Source organism: Petaurus breviceps, unplaced genomic scaffold (genome assembly GCF_028583685.1).
Source record: "Petaurus breviceps papuanus isolate PSGF00001 unplaced genomic scaffold, PetGlider_PUasm1.0 532, whole genome shotgun sequence".
In the NCBI taxonomy this organism is placed as follows: domain Eukaryota; kingdom Metazoa; phylum Chordata; class Mammalia; order Diprotodontia; family Petauridae; genus Petaurus; species Petaurus breviceps.
Window position 1 is genome coordinate 998,385 of NW_027186361.1, and position 15,697 is coordinate 1,014,081.

Consider the following 15,697-nt stretch of genomic DNA (forward strand, 5'->3'; position numbering starts at 1 on the left):
TGAAAAGCAATGAGTGTCTGAACTAGGATGTTGGCTTGTGAATGGAGAGAAAGGGATGGGTATGAGAGATGCTGACATAGAATTGACAGGACTGATCAGTCTGATCATGGGGATATGAGGGATAGTGATGAATTAACTTTGAGATTGTAAACCTAGGAGACTGGGAGGATGGTGGTACCCTGGATAGCAATAGGGAATTTGGGAGGAGGGGAGGATTTAGGGGAGAAATAGAATTAATTCTGTTCTGGGTGTGTGGAGTTTGAGATGCCTATGGGACAACTCATTCAAAAGATCCAAAAGGCAGTTGGCAATGTGGGAATGGAGTTCAAGAGAGATTAGGGCAGGGGATATTTCTGTGTCTATATATCTATATCTGTCTATAGAACAATATATCTATAGCAACCTATAGTTGTATCTATATAGATATATCTAGCTCTATCTATAGGTAGATAGCTCTATAGACATAGAGAGAGAGAGAGAGAGAGAGAGAGAGAGAGAGAGAGAGAGAGAGCTCCATCAATTCATTGATCAATGTGGGGCTCATTTGCCTCGAGATCATTGATGACAGAGGTGATAATAATAACCTGTTAAATTCACATTGATGGTGTGAAAATAATTTTCTGAATGGGGGTGCTGTTTGTGGACTCAGTACTAAATTACAGTTCTCTAGACTTTTAGAGTTACAAATTATATTCCCTTCCAAAACAATGGGAGGTTGTTAGGGCAAGAATCATTCTCCTTGTTTTAACATTGGAGGATATTGAGTTGTGGAGGGGTAAAAGACTTGCCCACAGTCTCCTAGATAATAAATAGCAAAGCTAAGATTCAAACTGTGATTGTAAACTTAATAATAATAGTTAACATTTGTATAGCCCTTACAATGTGCCAAGTACTTTACATATATTATCTCATATATCAACCTTAAGAGATAGGTACTATTATGATCCCCATTTTACAGATGAGGAAACAGGCAGACAGAAGGTAGGTGACTTGCTCAGGATCTCATAGCTAGTAAGCATCTGAGGCCAGATTTGAATTCGGGTCTTCCTGACTGCGGGCCCCAGTGCTCTAGTCCCTGTGCTACAAATCTAGAGCCAGGAGGGACCCCAGAAGCTATCTAGTCTAACCTATTCATTTTACATATGAGGAAACTGAGGCACAGGGAGGGGAAAGGGACTTGATCAAGGTCACACATAGGATCCTAGAGCTACAGCTGGAAAGAACCTCAGAGGCGACCTCATCCAAGTCCCTCATTTTACAGAGGAAGAAACTGAGGCCCAGGGAGGGGAAGGGACTTGCTAGTCAAGTGGCAGAGATGAGATAAGACCTAGGTTCTCTGACTCTCCAGTCAATGCTTTTTCCACTCTTCCGTTTTCAGGACTCTGAGTTCAAATTTCTTCCTCTGACCATAACTCAGAATTGGTTCTTCTAACATTTCATTTTCTAGTGTCAGATTTGGTAAATATTAGAGACCTAGACTAAGCAGTCGGTCCTCTTTCATCTTTTTACTGTTTACTCATAGTCTAGGGCGGGAAATTCTTAACCTAGGGTCTATGAATTGGTTTTAAAAGAATATTTGGATAGCTCTATTTCAACATAACTGTTTTTTTGGTCATCCTCTGTATTTTATCTTAGGAATTTACAAGCATGATTCTGAACAGAGGTCACTAGGCTTCCCCTGGATGTCAGAAGGGCCCAAGACACAAAAAAGATGAGGAATCCCTGCTCGAGTTTTTAGGACAGTGGTATCAGGTATGAGGAGAATGGTAACTCGAAAATAGTAAAAATGAAGAAATTTTGAAAATTTTAATTTGAATGGTATTCATGGCTACTTTTTTTTAATAGGATCTTTTTATTAATCTAGCCCATCAATTCTCCCTCACTTCCAACTAAACCATCTTAAAAAAACAATTCGAATCCCTTAATATATATTTACAGAGGCCAGAAAAACAAATTCCCACATTAGTCAGGGCTGAAAATGTAGATCCCTTTCTGCATTTTAAGTTCACCACCTCTCTGTGAAGAAGTGAATGGTATGTTTCACCTTCTGTCTTTTAGACTTGTGTTTTAACATCGCATTGATCAGAGTTCAAAAGTCTTTCAAAGGTATTTTCCTGTATTTTCCTTTTATCATTGTATAAATCAGTCTCTTACTTCTGCTCGCTTCTCTCTGCATCGAATCATAGAGATATTCCCACCTTCCTCTGACACTCTCCATGTCGTTGTTTCTTAGGGCATAATAACATTCCATTATATCCATATAACCCCAGTTTGTTTAGCCATCCCCTAGTGGGAGGAAACCCCTCTAGGACCCAATTTTTGGTGACCATGAAGAGGACTATTATTCCTGTTTTTGTACATACAGATCCTTCTCCTCCTCCTTCAGTTTCTTTGTGGTGTAGACCTAGTAGTAGTATTGCTGGGTCAAAGGGCATGCATAATTTGGTAACTCTCTGGGCAGAGTTTCAATTTGCTTTCCACAATGGCTGGACCAATTCCAGGCTTCACCAACAGTCATGAGTGTACCTGTTTTCCCACAGCCCTTTCCAGAAAGGAAAATTTGTCATTTTCCTTTTTGGTTATCTTGGCCAGTCTGCTGAATTAGGGATTTAGAGCATTTTTTTTCATATGGTTTATAGCTCAGATTTCTTCTTCTTCATTTTCTTTGTCCCACAATGCCCAAGTGTACTCGTTTTCCTGTGACTCCTCTGTTTGTAATCTCTATTTTTGTTATCTTTGCCAGACCTGAATCAGAACCTCAGAGTTGCTTTAGTTCGCATTTTTAAAAATTATTAGTGGTTTAGAGTATTTTTCATGTGATTGTTGATAGCTGGAATTTCATGAGGCTTTTATTTATCTGCATTTGCCCCTTCTAAAATTCCATATATCAGGATATCAAAAATGATAATAGATAGCATTTATATAGGACATTAAGGTGTGCAAAGTGCTTTACAGATTTCGCATTTGACCTTCCCAGCAACTTCGAGGTGGGTGCTATTATAATACCCCCCCCCACTTTTACAGGTGAAGAAACTAAGACTAACACAGTTTAAGTGAACAGTGTCTGAGATGCAGTTCAAATTCAAGTCTTCCAAATTCAGTTCTTATCTGCTAGGCCACCTAGCTGCCTTAGAGAAATTCCTTAGTGAAGATGCCTTGAGGAAAAACCAGTGGTCCAGAAAGAAATTGGAGCATTTGCTTTTAAGAAAAAAAATACATACATATATATATATATATAATTACAGCAACAGTAATAATGCTGAGCTCTTATACAATGCCTGCTGTGTGCTAGGTATTTTACAAATATTCTCATCTGATCCTCATAACAACCTTTCCACATGTGTACTATTATTGACTCTTTTTTTATAGATGAGGAGATTGAGGCGGACAGTGGTGAAGTGACTTGCCCAGGGTCACAGAGCTAGTCAGTGTTTGAGGCTGAATTTGAGCTTGGGTCTTTCTGACTCTAGGTCCAGCCACCTATCCATTCCAGCACTTCCCAACTGCCCTCTAAAGCAGTTTAGGCAGCTCTTTGGCAGAGGGAACAGTGACCTCCTTCTAGATACTGGTTCTTCCTTGGGTTTTTGTGATGTTCTCTTTCTACCTGTTTTCTTCCTAGCCTTCTTCCTGTTTCTTTTCAAGTTCAACTTCAACCCTGGAGCCTTTCTGGAATGCTTTTCTCCTTTTCCCACCTACTAGTGTTTTCACCCCCCAAATCATGTTGTATATACTTCAGTGTGCACATCATCTGTCCCCAGGAGACTGTTTCACCACTGTCTTTGTATTACCAGCACCTAGCATGGAGTCTGGCATCTCCTGGGGTTTCATAAATGCCTGCTTGATTAACTGCAGTTTCATCATTAATATCTCGCCCCCTCTGAGACCTGAGGTCCCAGTGAAGGTCCTGGACTTCCTCCTTTTCAGTTTCGGTTTTCTCTTAGCTATCTGATCAGCACCCATAGATTGAAATGTCATCTCTGTGTAGATAGCTGCCAGATCCTCAGCCCTAATCTCTCTTTTGAGCTCTAGGCCCACATCTCCAGTGGCCTGTTTTACTCTTCCACCAGCATGTGCCTATAGACATTTCCAAGTCACCATTTCCCAAACTGAGTTCATCATCTTCCCACCCCACTTCCAAATTCTCCTGTGTGGAGGTCCCCACCCTTCCTTCAAGTATCACTCAGGTTTGCAAGTTAGGGGTTATCCTTGACATTTCTTTCTCCCTCATGTCTAATCATTTGTCAACTTTCAGTATCTCAACTTCTCAGATCTGTTCTCTCTAGCTGCACTAGGCCTATTCTGGTTTGGGCTCTTGCTTGGACTATTTCTGTAATCTCCTGGATGACTGACTAATTTCCCCATCTCAATTCTCTCCCCTCTGCAGCCTGTCCTCCACACAATTGCCAAATGGATATTCCTAAAATGCACAATGGGCATCGCCACTCTTCTGCTCAGGAAGCTTTAGTCACTTCCCATCATCCTTAGGGTAAAAAACAAACTCTTCTGGACATATAAAACCCTTCACAATCTGCCTGGGATCTAACTTTCTTAGCCAAATATATGTTTCTGCCCCTAATCCTTCCTAAACGCCGTGTTCAGCCAAACTGGCTTACTTGCTATTCTCTGTCCAGGACGTTCTAGCTTTTGTCTCCATGCTTTGCACGGGCTGTCCCTGATGCCTTGAATGCTCACTTACCTCTGCATTTTGAACCCCTGGTTTCCTTCAAGGCTTAACTCAGGTGTCACATTCCTCAAAAGATCATTCCTGATTCCCCTAGTTAGTACTCCTTCCTCTCCCTGCCACAAATCAGTGTATTTATTTGGTACATATCTTGTATGTGCTTTTCTAGCATCTGGGGGATGCAGTGGATCAGAGCGCTGGCCCTGGAGTCAGGAAGACTTGAGTTTTGAGTTCATATCCTACCTACCTTGCACACTTTCTAACTGTGTGACCCTGGGCAAGTCATTTCCCCCCTGTGTGCCTCAGTTTCCTCAACTGTAAAATGGGGGAATATAACAGCACCTACCTTCTAGGGTTGTTGAGAGAATAATTAAACAGTGCTTAGCACAGTATCTAGTGCATAGTAAGTGCTATATAAATGTTTACTATTATCTGTGAATTTGTTATATCCCCTTTGTCAAAGGCAAGTGCTTTGAGGGTGGGGACTGTCTCATTATTGTCTTTGTAAGCCCACTATCCACTTAGCACAGTGCCTGGCATGTAGTGACCATGGGATAAAACCTTTTTGAATTGATTGTCAAATTAGTAGATAATTTATAATAATTTATTATAATTATAGATAATTAGATAAATTTATTAGATAACTAGCTTTCAGATGCTCTCTTGGGTCCCTCTCACCCTATTCAGTTGTTTTTTCAGAGTTGCTGGATTGATTTTGGTGGGAGCTAAATGTTTTAAAGTGGGATTTTGAAAGTTTTTAATCAAGAAATCTGCTGATACCAGTCTCTGTTCTTGTTGAAACACCATGTTATACAGGCTTGCTTGTACACTATTGAGACCTTTGGTAAAGTTTGGATGTTAGGGTAGGTGTATGAATGTTTATATAGAGACACGTCTATTGTATGCAAATATGTGAAGGCCTAAGACTTGTTAAAAAAAAGTCATTTCATAGGCCCAAAGCTTAGAGTTAGCTGGGATTTGAGAAAATAAGGGACTTGCCCAAGTGACAGTGACAGAATTGGTGTTCAAACCTAAGTTCTCTGACTCTAAATTCAATATTCTTTCAGTTATATTTCTTCTTTGTGTATATAGGATGGGAGGGAGGAGTGTGGCACCAGAGGCCTCTAGGGGGCACCACAGGGCATAGAGCAATGGACCTGGAGTGGGGCCAACTACTATTCAAATCCAGCCTCAGAAGTTTGATCCTCAGAAGTGTGATCCTGGGTGAGTCACTCAAATCTTGGCCTCAGTTTCCCCATCTGTAAAATGGGGATAAACTCTTCTTTGCAGAGTTGTTGTGAGGATCAAATGAGAGAAAAATTGTAAAAAAAAAAAAAAAGCAACTCAGCACAGTGCCTGGAACATTAGTCATTGCTGCCTCTCAAAAGTCTTCATAAATTTAATCTTCATAACTGTGATGGATCCTTAAAAAAACCCAAGGGTCTGTTGACCCATTTCTAGGAAAAGGAATCGCTCTTTGTAGCATTATGAAGGTTAGGGGAACTAGATTGTTCCAGTTATAAACTATCATCAGGTTGAAGTATACATTGAGAAACCCAGTCAAAATAAAGACATCTTTACTTAAAAAACAAAAACATAAGGGCTTAATCAAACTGAGAACTACAAATAGGCCCTTAATTTTTGAGTTTGCTAATACCTCTTCCCTATTGAGGCACAAGCCCAGTTCTTAGCTGGGACATAAATACTGAGACAGGGGGGCTCTCTTTATCAGAGCCCTTCATGACCACTTTTTCTAATAAGGAAGTCGTGTCCATGAGGAATTAGTTACCTGACTTACAGGCTTCCTCTCTATTCCATCCTCTGCCCTTGTACTAGGGGTCTTCAACCTACATGTTTCTGGGTAATGGCCCTTTAAGCACCAGAGCATCCCAATTCCTCAGTCCCCTCAACTCCCATGACCTCTTCTTCTCTTGACCTGGGTCACTCCCTTCATCTTACCGAATGTCCCACTTCAATGACCACAGACTCCTTTCTTCTCTCCCCACCTGTCCCCCTGCTCCACCGGGCCATTTCCTTCGTTCCACCTTTTCCTACTTGACAGTCTTGACTTTCCAGGTAGCTAGTTCCACACCACACTGTTATCTACTCTTGAACCACTTGGTCTCTTGTCCTCTCATCACTTGTGCCTTGCCAGTCCTAACCCTGCCATGTCCCCACCATCCATATTCCCTGTTCTACTCGTGTGCTGTACTACAAATTTTTGTTGCTGAATCTTGACTTGCCTTTCACCATAACAAGGCAGTCTTTTGATTCTTTTCCAATTGTTTCTCCATCCCACTCACCATAGTGGCTATTCTAGACCTTCTTCTGTCTTCGACCCTCTTTCCCCTTCCCCTATCTTCTAAGATGACAATCTTTACTCCTATTTTCCTGTGACAATGGAAGCCATTTGCTTTTTTGAACTCCCTATTTCCCCTTCACACCAAATCCCTTGATGTCATCCCCTACTCTCCTCCTTTCCCTCAGTTTCTCATAATGAAGTAGCCCTTCTTATTAAGGCCACCCCGTCTACATGTACCCTTGTCCTGTGGTGTGTTGTCCTGGTGATTATCACTCTCTATCTCTTTAATATACAGGTTCCTTATCTTCCTTAAAAAAATCTCACTTGGTTCTGTTATCAAACTATCACCTTATATATTTCTTCCCTTTTATAGACAAACCCCTAGAAAAAAGCGGCTAAACTCACTGCCTTCATTTCCTCTCTTATTCTCTCCTCAGCAACCTGGCTTTCAGATTCATAACTCAGCTGAAGCTTCTGCCTCCAAAATTCCTTCTGATCTCCTGGTGGCCATGCCCTTTGTCAGTTCTCATCCTTCTGGACCTCTCTACTGTATCTGATCCTGTGGCTCAGCCTTTCCTTCCTTGGGGACTCTTCTTTCCGGGTTCTCACAGTGCTGTTCTCTCTTGGTTCTCCCTCTGTCCATCAGGTAATTATGCTTTCTTCATCCCCTTGGATGGAGGAGAAGCATCCATTTCTCTCCCCTGAGCTGTCAGAATCTCCAGTGCTCTGACCTGGGCCCTCCCCTCAGCATTTTTTTTCCTCTTTCTGTTGGGAAGATTAAAAAAAAATTAATACTTTTCTTTTTGCTCTTTGGAGGGGTGAAGACAGGGCAGTTGGGGTTAAGTGACTTGCCCAAGGTCACACGGCTAGTGTGTGTGTGTGTGTGTGTGTGTGTGTGTGTGTGTGTGTGTGTGTGTGTGAAATGTCTGAGGCTGGATTTGAACTCAGGTCCTCCTGACTCCAGGGCCGGTGCTCTATTCACTGTGCCACCTAGCTACCCCTGTTTAATGCTTTTTCACAGATTTAACATTTGTCTTCCTCTACAATCTTACTTGGTGATGCCATCAGTTTAATGATCATACCTGTACAGATTAATCACAGATGTATATCATCCTGGTCCTGTATTCTCTCCTGAGCTCTGACTCTATGACTCCAACAGCCTATGTTACATTTAGACTTGGGGGTCCTCTAGGGCAGCATGCCAAACTCAACAGATCCACACCCAAATTCATTATCTTTTCTCCCAGGGCATCCTCATCTAGTCTCCCAGGATCACAACTTCAGAGTCACCTTCAAATCCTTCCTCTCTCCCTTTATTTCTCTCTCTCTGTTTCTGTCTCTCTCTGTCTGTGTGTGTGTGTGTCTCTCTCTCTGTCTCCCCCTCTCTCTGTCTCTCTGTCTGTCTCTCCCTCCCTCTCTCCCCACATATATGTATGTATATATATGTATTTATATTTATGTATATGTATGTTTTGTAGATTCCATTTCTAAGCATCTCTCAAACCTACCCCCTTCTCTCTTCTCACATGGAGACCACTGTAGTTTAGGCCCTCATAGCCTCTCCCCTGAGTTACTGAAATAGCGTCCTAATTGGTATCCCTGCCTCCACTTTTTCCCTTCTCCAGAGCATTTTCTCTATGGCTGCCAAAGTGATATTTCTAAAGCATAGTTCTGACCACATCACTCCCTTGTTCAGTGCTTTGGTGGCTCCTTGTTATCTAGGGCCAAATGCAGACTCTTCCATTTGGCATGTCAATTTCTTCCAACCTACCTTTAAAAGTTTATTATACATTCCTCCCTTTCATGTACTCAGTGATCTAGCCAAATAGGTCTGGCTGTTCCTTTTCATACCACTTTTCCCCTATCTCCCTATCTTTAAAGGCACAGACTGTCTCCTATGCCTCTAATGTGGTTCCTCCTCACCTCTATTTCATAGAATCCCTAACTTCCTTCAAAGTTCAGCTTGGGTTCCAATTCTCACATGCCCCTTCCTGATTCCCATCATGCCCCTTTGCTGCTGTTGCTGCCCCCTACTCAAATGACCTAATATTTTATATATGTGTGTGTATGTGTATAGATCTCTGTGTATATGTATATATCTGTGTATAACTGTGTATGTATATGTGTATATAGATATATGTATATATAAATATATAATTAAACATATACATACACACATACATATATATGAGAAGGCAGTATGCCATAGAAGATAGAGAGCTGACCTCCAAATCAGATCAGGGTTCAAGACCTACCATTGACAGGTATCAGTTGTGTGGCCCTGGGCAGGCCACCTAGCCTCTCAGTGTCCCAGATAGCTCTCTGAGATGATAAGGTGCCAAGGAAGTCCTGATCTGCCTTGGTAGAAGGATTTCCTTCCCTGGGTGTTCCCAATAACAATGAATCATAACTCCAGTTCATATATATATATTTACATATATATAATATGTATATATGTTATGTATATATACACACACACACATATATAAAATCTGTGTGTATATCTATATATGTATATATACGCACACATGTTATCTCACCTGATAGATTTGTATGCTTCTTGTGGGCAGGGCCTGTTTCATTTTTGTCTGTATATTCTCAGAAACTAACACAGTGCCTAGCTCATAGTGCTAAATAGTTGTTTGTTTGTTTTTTTTAGGGGGGAAGGTAGGGAAATTGGGGTTAAGTGACTTGCCTGAGGTCACACAGCTACTTTGTGTGTGTATGTGTGTGTGTGTTAAGTGTCTGAGGCTGGATTTGATCTCATGTCCTTCTGATCCCAGGGCCGGTGCTCTATTCACTGTGCCACCTAGCTGCCCCTAAATAATTGTTTTGTGATTGTTTTTGGTTGAAGAAATTGAGGGAAAGGTTAAGGGACTTACTCAGTGTCACACAGAGAGTTAATAGAAGAGTCAGAAGTAAGACCTGGGTCTTCTTAATCTGGTGCTCTTTGGACCACACAGTTGATCTGATGTCCTTGCCAAAACTTTGGAAAGGGTTTTCTTGAGAGACACTTGGTTCATCTTTGAGTTTCCTCTACCTCTTTCTTTGAGATAACTTTTTCAAAATAATTGCCATATTGGGGTGCCCTGTGCCTCTTCCTTCAACTTTTCATCCAAGGGCCTTGTGCATAATCCCCCACACTGGGCAGTCAGGCAAGTTGACAAGAATGTTGCCGTGGCATGGGAATGATTGGGAAATTCTGTTCTTAAGTACTGGTAGAAATGCTGGGCACCGCCTCCTTTAATGTGTGTGTCTCCCCTGCAGGTGGCGACTCCTCAGCAGGAATATTGTTCCCTCATTTCAGATTGTGAAAATAAAATTAATTTCAAAAGAAAAAGATTGGCAACAATTCTTCAATGAGTATGTGTCTTCCTCTAAATGACTGACTAGTTATTCAGCTAAGAGAGATGGGGAGTTCGGTCATTTGAGCCATTTGTCCTTGTGTTGTTAGTGATGCTGGGAAAGAGGCCTGACGGTGGGTTAAATCAATGGCTGTGAAAGAGACTGGGTAAAATTTGGCTCCTTGGCCCGTGTTAAGGGAGAGACCTTGCTGAGGAACTGCCGGAGGGGAGAGTCTGTGGAGTACTTAGCAATAACATGCCGACCACCCAAACACAACTGGCTCTGGCCTTGCTTGGACAAGCCTCAGACACAAAGCCTTCTTTGTGTTTTAATTCCACATTCCCAAGTCAGCCTTGTCACACACGTTCATCTCAGCAATATTTTATGTTGTTTTATTTCTATTTTTCACTAATACTCAGTGGTTTCCAAAGTACCTTCCGTTAGTTGATTTTGGATCCTCTCGAGAAGGTGGCAATCTTTTTCTGTCCTTATTTTCTAATGAAGAAATAGACTGAGAGAGGTTAACCACATGGCTGTGGTATGATAGGGATGATAGCGGGGGTCTGCAAGGTAGATGGAGACTCAGGGGTGGGAGACTACCTTTGCATGACTTAGAAATGTGCATTTTTCATTTGAGAGTAGGGATTGTTTTTATTTGTTTTTGTATCCTCAGCCCCTAGTACCTGACAGCTAGTCAGAATTTAATAAATGCTTATTGATTGATGGAGTCTAGACAATCTTGCTCCCTGTTGTGCATAGATATCCTTGTGATAAGTTGAATGTGTTATGAGATTCCAAGCCTTTGGTATAATATAACCCCCTGAGGCCTTGGGTACCATAAGAGTATGCATACCATTACGGTCGGAAGGGACCTTTGAGGTCATCTTTCCCAGCCATTTTAAGAGGTCATCTATCCCACCCCTCTCATTTTACATATGAAGAAACAGGCCTAGAGAAATTATGAACTGTTCAGAGGGAATAGAGTTAGGTCCTTGGACCCACCACCACCCATTCTGCTGTACCCATATGGCGCTTTTCCATCTTCTCATTACGTTCTCATGGAGAAGGAAGTAGGATGTCATTCCTTTTCTTAACATGGGAAGCAGACACTAAGAATTTAGTTCAAGGTATGACAAGCTGCAGTGAACTCAGGTTTCTTAACTTCCAATCCAATGCTTTTCCTTCTCAATGATCCTTTAGATTAATTTGTTTGAAGAAAAATAAAGTTTAAAGTCTTAAGACCTATCAATGCATCATGAAATTTCACCTTCATTGTCCAAGGTTCAGCATTGCCATATGATTATTGGTTTCTAGGAAACTTTTTTTCTGTGCCCAGAAAATTTCCAGTATCCAAAGGCCATGGAAAGCCAGAGGACCTGGGTTTAAATCCTACTTTCATTGCTTCCTGCCTGACCTTGATTAAGTCACTGGGACCTACTCTCTGTGCCTCAGTTTCCTCCTCTGTACAATGAAGGTGTCATATTAGATGGCCCCCCTAACTCTAGGCTCTTATGTGTGAACTTGTACCAGTCCCTGGGACCCACTCTCCTTGCCTCAGTTTCCTCCTCTGTACACCGCAGGTATTGTATTAGATGCCCCCCCAGCTCTAGGATCCTATGTGTGACCTTGGGTAAGTCCCTTCCCCTTAAAGGTCCCTTCCTGCTCTAGTTCTCTATTCCTGTGACCATTCTGATTTGTGAAATTAGTAGTTTTGAGGGGGAAAACACATTGGCTACATTCAGGCTATTCTGAGGTCAAGTGTCATTCATCTCTTATTGGAGAGGTTTAAACTATGCCAAGTAATATATGGCCGAATTTATTTTGTTCAACTTAATGAAGTGCCAGTTGTCATAGAACATTGCTCATTCGAAGGCCTTTGTAGAAAAGCCAGCAGAGATTTTTGTTCCCTCTGGTAAAATGCAGGGTTTTCCTTCTGGTCTTTATAATTCCAGGTCCCAGCACAGTTTGTGGCACCTGGGAAGATAGCTTGATAAATACCTGTTGATTGAGTTTGAGTTTGATTTTCATGAGAACCATTGGAATTCTGCTACAGAAAACAAGGAGGCAATTGGTGAGGTTGATTTATACCAAATAAATGTGGCTGCCCCTCTGACTTAGAGAAATGTCAGTTTTAATTATTACCATCTTAAATGTCATTTGCAGAGGGACTGCAGCTTTGAGGTTTAAAGGTCTAGCAAAGCAAAAAGGAAAAGAAATCATACAGAATGTGTCTGGCATCCTAGATCTCAAGCTGAAAGGGCCCTCAGGGGCCATCTAGTCCACCCCCTTGTTTTATATATGAGGAAACTGAGGCCCAGGGAAGAGAAATCACTTGCTGAGGGTTATGTACTAGTATAATGACCGAGCCCTTTGCCTTGAGAGCCAATGCTGTTTTCATTACTCCCTATTGCCTCCCATTTCCTCTTCTTGGCAATTGGGTTTGGGGGGATTTGTCAGATTGTTGACATTATCCCTCAAGAGCTGAAATTAAGGGAGTTGTTGATTGTGATCATTTAGAAAAGCGGCACAGAGTCTGCATGGTCTAGCTCGTGAGAGCAGCCCACTGTTCCATTACTCACAGATAAGAAGCCGTAGTGACCAAAGAAAGCACCTCAGGTTGTCTCTGGGGCTTCGTCCACAATTTTCCTTCCATAAAAGAAGTGTGTGGAGGCTTTAAAATTCCAGCATAAAAGTATGTTCACAAGATATTGCTGGAATGTACTGTCCAAACACTATGTTACTGTAACTTTTCCCAAGGTTAAAAGAGCTCTCATTTGCCTGTAAAAATGAAATGGAAAACAGATTATCTCAACAGTGTTACTTTTGATTGCAAAACTCAAGGCAGGGGCCAAAAGAACATAGGAGAGTGTTTTTTTTTAAAAAAAAGTTAATTTCATGATCATCAAAATGAAGTGAATAGAGCAATTAGGCCTTTGTCAAGATCTTCGTTACCAGCAGTGTGTTTGCTGGGAGGGGGAAAAATTGCTAGTAAATGCTGCCCTTGTTCTCAGTTGAGAGACAGTTTTGTAAAATAAAATTTTATCGAAGAATTTGGTTGTTTCTCAAGGCCCATTTTGAGCCCAGGCCAGAGGAGTGTGTTTGGGGATCCTGCCAGTTTTTGTTTACATTCCAAGTAAGGTTTGTTTTAGAACCATCTTGTATAGACCTCAGGCACCACTCACAGCAGCATGTCCAATGTCAGTTTTGACTGGATTTCAGACTGGCACATTCAGGCTGGCTGTTGACGTACCATCTCATCTTAATTAAGAATCAGATTGTTGTCCATGAACCCCTAAAAGAGATTCGTGGACTGATTTCAAGGGGTCTGGGAATTTGCCTGTTTCAGTAGAACTGGTTTCCTTGGTAACACTATGTCTTTCATTTTATGCATTTAAAAACATTCTGAGAAGGGTCCATAGGTCACCATATACTGCCAAATAGGTCCAAGCACAAAGATGGTTAAGAACTCCTGAATTAGAGCTATTCAAAGCAGAATAGGCAGCCCTGGGAAGGGGGGAGGTAGTGAATTTCTCTTCAACAGAGGTCTTTAAGCAAAGGATAAATGATCATTTGTCAGGAGTGTTAGAGGCTATTGGTATTCAAACATACAATACCATGGATGGCTTATGATTTTGTTTTGTTTTTAAATGAATGCCATTTGTTAAAACTGGGATATTGCATGGATGCTAGTGATTTTCTGAGTTTTCTGAAACTTCTTTAAGTGAGCCTTGATGCTTAAAGGATCTGGGGTACTTCTTTGACCATAGTGATCCTAACCTTCCATGATTTAGTAGAAGCCCTAAAGGTGTTGCCATGGCCAAAAATTTCATTCCCTCTGGCAGTGGGGTGATGAGCCTCTCCAAATTTAGCTCCACTGATCATTGGATGGCAGCTGTTTAGTCATGTGGTAGTTTACTTGGTCTATACTTCAAGCCTTTCCATCTTTGGGAAGCCTTTGGGATGCCAAGGTCACCTCCACATCTCCAGGAGGCAACAAAGGAGGCCTTCAGTTGGAGGATTAATGAATGAACATTGTCTGGCAAAGTCATTCTCTGGGAATTGGTTCTGTGTATAGCTCTTGGCCCTGTTGAGTGGTGATAAAATTGCTAGCTTCTGCATTGTTCAAAGAGCTCCTCAATTGGTCCCACTTACCTGTTACAAGAAAATTAGATCTCAATTTCTTCTTCTGTAAAACTGGATGATTGGCCTGTATGGTCTTTAAGGCCCCTCCTGGCTCTGACTTTATCATTCTCTCTCTACCAGGAATTCTTTTTTTTTTTTTAAGCAATCGAGGTTAAGTAACTTGCTCAAGGTTACACGGCCAGGTGTTTCTGGGTGGGTGCTAAGTGTCTGAGCCTGGGATTCGATCTCCAGGTCTTCTCAACACTGGAGCCGGTGCTCTTACTCGCTGTGCTACCTGGCCGCCCCTGAACGAGTGACTATTAATGGTTTGTATTTACTCATTGCAAATTTGTCTCCCATATCCTTTAACCTTTCTCTATTGGTAATTGTGAATTAATAGCCCCTTATGGCTTCTGGATGTCAAATCTTGTTCTATTAGATTTCATGTAACTATTTTTCCCAATAGATTTCTTTCCTTTTAATTGTAGAAACTGCCTTTTTGTAGGCAAGATTCTTTTTATCTTTGTATAACCTAACCTAATGAGATTTGTCTCTAATAATTTTTTTCTAGTTGATTTAGGGAAAAGAGTCCCTTCTCTACACAGGTAAGACCAATCTTATTTTGTTTCCTAGTTTGAAAAGAAAATGTGTTGTTTTATCCTAGGAAGAATTTGTTAGGTAGGGTATAAAGTATAAGTTCAAAACTCAATTTTCCCCATACAGTTAGTTATCTAGTTTTCCCAAGCATTTTTATTGAAAAGTGATTGCATTTCCCAGTGTATTTTCAGCATGGACTTATCAAATACTGACCTCATATTCTTTGGACTCTATTTTTAGATCCTCCCTTCTGCTGGTTTTCTTTTTCATAGTTCTGGATATTCTGGCCCTTCTCATTTTCTATATGAATTTTGTTATGACTCATCCTATTAAATAACCTACTAGTACTTTCATTGCTATTGCATTAAATCCATACCTTGCTTTGATAAAGAATTGACATTTTTACTATCTGACCATAAGCAGGGGATATCCTTCTATTTGTTCAGCTCTTCTTTGATTTCAATCAAAATTGGGTTGAAATAGTCTTTTGGTATGCCTTGATAAGTTAGTGACCAAATATGTGATGTATTTTCCTGGTAGCATAAAGCATAGTCCTCTTTCTGTCAGTTTATCTTGATTATTTTTTTTTTGCTTTTTTTTTGAGTGGGGAAGGCAGGGCAGTTGGGGTTAAGTGACTTGCCCAAGGTCAC

General features: G+C 41.2%; 2 protein-coding genes across 6 annotated transcripts in view; one reads left to right on the plus strand and one right to left on the minus strand.

Annotated features, from left to right (window-relative positions):
• UBE2A (ubiquitin conjugating enzyme E2 A) overlaps positions 1–15,697 on the minus strand; it is a 276,953-nt gene that overhangs the window by 174,508 nt on the left and 86,748 nt on the right. The gene's annotated exons all lie outside the window — the stretch shown is intronic.
• LOC138172413 (A-kinase anchor protein 17B-like) overlaps positions 1–15,697 on the plus strand; it is a 49,356-nt gene that overhangs the window by 9,771 nt on the left and 23,888 nt on the right. The window contains exon 3 of one of the 4 annotated variants that reach the window (XM_069102172.1): positions 1,636–1,752. The exons of the other annotated variants lie outside the window; for them this stretch is intronic. The gene's annotated coding sequence lies outside the window, so the exon portion shown is untranslated. The remainder of the gene's footprint in view (positions 1–1,635; positions 1,753–15,697) is intronic. 4 annotated transcript variants of the gene reach the window in all.